The sequence below is a fragment of the Macrobrachium nipponense genome, chromosome 13, assembly GCF_015104395.2.
Source record: "Macrobrachium nipponense isolate FS-2020 chromosome 13, ASM1510439v2, whole genome shotgun sequence".
Taxonomy (NCBI): Eukaryota; Metazoa; Arthropoda; class Malacostraca; order Decapoda; family Palaemonidae; genus Macrobrachium; species Macrobrachium nipponense.
Window position 1 is genome coordinate 11,796,806 of NC_087206.1, and position 5,000 is coordinate 11,801,805.

A 5,000-nucleotide genomic window follows, 5' to 3' on the forward strand; every position below is an offset into this window, starting at 1 on the left:
TCTGTTCTTTCTGTCATTCTCCTGTCTCTGTATAGTTTGTGGGTCTTCGTCTACTTTCATTAGTCCTTCTTCCCATGCACTCTTTAGCCACTCGTCTTCACTGTTTTCAGATATTGCCCCAGTGCTCTGTTCTCGATGTTGACGCAGTCCTCTATACTTAGTAGCCTCTCCCTCCTTTCCTTTCGTGTTATGTATAGTCTGTCCGTATTTGCTCTTGGGTGTAGTGCTTTGTGTATTGTCATAGTTCCTGGTTTTCGATCTATGCTGCGGAGTTCTGCCTTCGTCCATTCCACTATTCCTGCGTTGTATCTGATTACTGGCACTGCCCATGTGTTTCATGGCTTTTATCATATTTCCGGTTTCGTTGAGTTTTGACTTGAGTATCGTCGCCCTGAGTCTCTGCATATATTCTTTCCTGATCGTGTCCTTCATTATTATTATTTTATTATTAATATTATTATTATTATTATTATTATTATTATTATTATTATTATTATTATTATTATTATTGACAGCCACGTCAAATATACTAGGACAACAATTAAAATGGTATACAACAAAAACAATTATTCGACACAGAACCTGTAAAGCAACGGCAAAATCATCATCAATAATAATAACTTTATTTACACAATAATCATTTCGCTTTTAAATCGTACCAAAATTCACGCTAGTTCAGTGTGGATTTCCCTAACTGATGAAATGGTTATAAAGCATCATTTATGGGAGGAAAGTTTTGATTAAAATACTTATGTGGTTTTTTTATGAATTTCATGCGTTTATATTTTTAGTCTTTCTGTCATGTGTGTTTTCTTCTTATCCAAATAATTGTGTCCACGCGAATTTTCTCCTTTTTAAATAGTTTTTATTCAACTTTTTTTTTTAGTTTGTGTGAATTTCCTTTTTTTTTTTTTGCACTTTCATTTTAAATGTTTACTAAGTCAACTGCAAACGTTGGAATTGTAGTATATATTAATTTTAATTTAAGAAATTTTTACTTTTACTTTAATTGCTACTTCCAATCTTATGGTTCATTTCTCAACGATCTAGTATATTTTTCATATTCTTATATTGTGTTCTTATTACTATAAGTATACAATTTCTAACAGGGCAGTTAAACAATCTTTAAGTCTATTTTGATAATCGGAATTCTACAACTAAGTTTTTGAACCACGATCGCACTAACCATCCTCTCTCTCTCTCTCTCTCTCTCTCTCTTTGCCAAAGCCAGTGAACCTTGAGTGATAGATTGCTGTTGTTTTCTTATTGCCTCGGAAACGTCAACTAATGCCAATTCTCTCTCTCTCTCTCTCTCTCTCTCTCTCTCTCTCTCTCTCTCTCTCTCTCTCTCTCTCTCTCTCTCTCTCTCTCTCTCTCATTTTTCCGATCACTAAACCATCTACTTGCTGGTTCTAAAGTTATGTGTTATTTCTTTTTATTCTCAGTTTCAGGATTTGGTATGTTGGATGTTTTCAAAATTAGTTTTGCGTAGTTAGGTACTATATAACAATTCATATTCAGATGATCACTTTGGATGTCTCTGAATGTATACATACATCCGTGTCCACGCATACATGTATGCGTTATATATATATATATTATATATATATATATATATATATATGTTATATGGTATATATAATCATATAATAACATACATATATAGGCCTACATATATGTGTGTATAATATATATAATATAAATATATAGGCCTACATCCCAATTATGACTGAGCTATGGGTTCAATTGCAAGCCCAACACCTAATCGTGACAAAAATGATAAAAGAACAAGTAAATACTTGTATAGTAGTACATACACAATGAAATATTTATGGAACACTCACCTACCAATGTACTGTATTTGGTATGCCCTTCTTGACGTCTTACACAAATTTGACGCGTTTTTCGGACCTGGGACCGATTCGTGCTATTTTCGGCAGAGCTGGGTTCGATCCTATCCTACGCTGAATCCTACATCGTCTCCTTAAGCTCTGCAACTGTGAAGATAGATATTCTTCCTCTGCAGCTTAAGTTTCATAACATACGCCTAAAGATTCTTCCCTATTGGAGGAGGGTCAGGTGCCAGGTCTAGACCTACGTCAGGGGTATTTGGGGCCAATCGGTAAAGTACCCAACACTGCAGTCATTTAGCCAACTAGGGATTAATGTGAAAGAATAGCACTTGGTTCTACCCTGATGGAGAATGGTCAGCCAGTCTTCTCAAATAACTAAATAACTAACACCACCATAAGTAACCATACAACCCTACATCGTAAGTTCACTTCGGCATTTATCACACTTACAAATCAAACATTCATCAGCGATTAGAATCTTCCTCTGGCCTTACTTTAGAAGGGTTTTCAACACTGATTCGTAAGTAAGTGAACAACAATGTTCTCCACTCATTTAAACCCCATTCTTAATTATCACTTACATATGAATGACTCTACCAGGGTGTCAGTCACAAATAATTTTTGTAACATTAAATGCAATGTATTTTAGATGGAAATATATGTAGTTCTGGATTTATTATAATGTTTTGTAAATAATTTATTGAATAAAAACTTAAAGAAAAAAAAATAACTGACGGGCTTGCATAGATCAGGATTTTCCTCTTTAAGCTACCTGGCAGTAACGGTCGGATTTGCTTCAACTTGTCTGCACGAGCATCAGGGGTCCTAGGGGTGACCCACCAGGACCACATATCCACTGCCGGGTTTGCGAGTTGGTTCTGCTCTGCCCGAGGCTTCAAACCGGTTTGTCAGTTAATTTCACCGGTCTAAATTTAAACCAAAATTGTAGCACTCGGTAACACGCACTATGCCATTATGTGACGTGTTGGCCCTTAGATGTAGCACTGATTTATGGGAAACATTTTTCCCATAAATCAGGTTCAAATTTCAGAGGGAAAGTCACTCATGCGCTCTGCTTGGACTGTGGACACTGACCTACCCCACCCTCCTCCTTACATAGGGGAGGAAGATAGGGCTTAGTTGTCAGTTAGTCGATTTTCCCCGGACGATTATTTTCCCCATGGATTATCAATGCATTCCGATGCACGAATGCAGACGTAGATTCAAACAGGCAAAAGTTGATAGAGTCAAGGTCAATCTGCTTGGATAGTTTTCCCGTCTTGATTTGCCAGTTGGTCCATTATTCCGCGGATTTTTTTTTTTCCATAGATTTTCGAAGCATTCCGATTCAAGAATATAGACGTAGATTTAAACGGGCAAAACATGATAGAGTCAAGGACGTCCACGCACTTTGCATGGACCTTCATCATTTTCCCGCCTTCCGCCACCCCCTTCCCACCAACAAGGCTACATTGAGTGGGTGCCGGGTGGAGATAGCTCAGTTGCCAGTTAGTCAATTTCCCCCGGGCTTTTTTTTTTTTCATAGATTTTCCGTAGCTTTTCCATGCATTGCGATGTCCAAATATTGGGGTAAGATAGCATCGATCCGGGGTTCTGTCGAAAATTGATAGAATCGGTCCCAAAGTGTGTCAAATTGTGTAAGAAGAGTAAAGGAAGACTTATCAAGTTTGATACAGTAACGGGCGTGTTCCATGAAACTTTCCTTGTTCTGGTGCTAATACTGTTCTTTCACAAGAAAATAAAAAAATAATAATAATAGCGCAAAGGTAAATTGCGGGAACAATATATATATATATATATATATATATATATATATATATATATATTATATATATATATATATATATATATATAGGCAAATACACGACACAAACCGTTTGTAAACTGGAGTAGAGAAGGTATATTGAAAGCAAGTAGCTCTATACATATATATTCAATTTCATACATCTCTTACAATAACAAAAAACAAAAAAATTTTTTTTTCTTACTCTTCTCCTTATATAGTCCAGCAATACATAACCAGAGGCTTAATTAAGTTAAAAGAAGGATTTGAAATTGGTCGAAGCATTTCAAGAAAATATGAATAAAACTGAAAAGAGAAATTGTGGTCTCTAGACAGAAGTTGGTTTTCCTCCAATATGTAATTGATTTCGAGAAATGTTCATTCTTGAAGCTCTCCAATATGGTCGTCATTAGTCTCGACGTCTGCAAAACAGAAACATATGACTGATTAATAATCAATTCAAATAGTCACGTTACATAGACCTACAAATAAAAGCATAGCTAATTAGGAGGCTCTAATATACAGCAAAATGCCTTAAATCACTTGAAACAAAAAGTCTAATTATTGAGGAAAGTGTTTTTTAAAGGAAAGGTTATGAATCCTGAATTAGATTCTTTTTATCACACTGTAAGAAGCATGTTAAATGCAAAGACTCCAGATGTTAGAGATACAGCATGCAACCATCAGTTGCAGGTAAGGCCAGGTAGTTCAGAAATGAGTAATAGTTGTCATATTCAGTTAAGAATACCCCCCTCATCCCCTCTTCCTGCCCAGAACAACCAGATTCGCTGTACAGCACCACCAGCGCGCAGTCAATGCGCCTCGCTGTCTAACTTCCCATACCAGAGGACCTTTATTCCCCACACCGTTGGACTGTGGAAGCCTCCCAGAGGAAGTCTTACAATTGGAACTTCAGATGTTCGAGCGAAGATGCTAGGCATTACTACCCTAATGCAAATCTTGTTATTTTAATAATTTACATACATTTTTGTCTACTTATTTGTTCATTTGTAAATTTAATCATCTTTAAAAAGTGGTCTCTTCTCTCTGTATTTCTCATTACCTTATTTCTAATACAATATAGTGTATCTATTTTAACTTTCGTTGGTGAAATAATTTACTTACATACATTTCTGTCTACTTATTTGTTAATTTGTAAATTTACTTTTTTATTTTAATTTTAACTAATTTAACTTAAACATTTTTTCTACTTATTTGTTCATTATTTGTAAACACTTTTTTTACTTCTTTAAAATTTTAAAATTTACTTACCACATTTTTTTCCTGCTGTTATTTGTTATTAATTTGTAACTTTAAACTTTTTATATTCAATAATTTTAACC

At 35.2% G+C, this 5,000-nt stretch overlaps 1 protein-coding gene across 1 annotated transcript in view; it reads right to left on the minus strand.

Annotated features, from left to right (window-relative positions):
• Positions 1 to 3,868: 3,868 nt before the first annotated feature.
• LOC135225647 (proton-coupled zinc antiporter SLC30A2-like) overlaps positions 3,869 to 5,000 on the minus strand; it is an 89,546-nt gene continuing 88,414 nt past the window's right edge. The window contains 1 exon segment of the mRNA XM_064264973.1: positions 3,869 to 4,079. The gene's annotated coding sequence lies outside the window, so the exon portion shown is untranslated.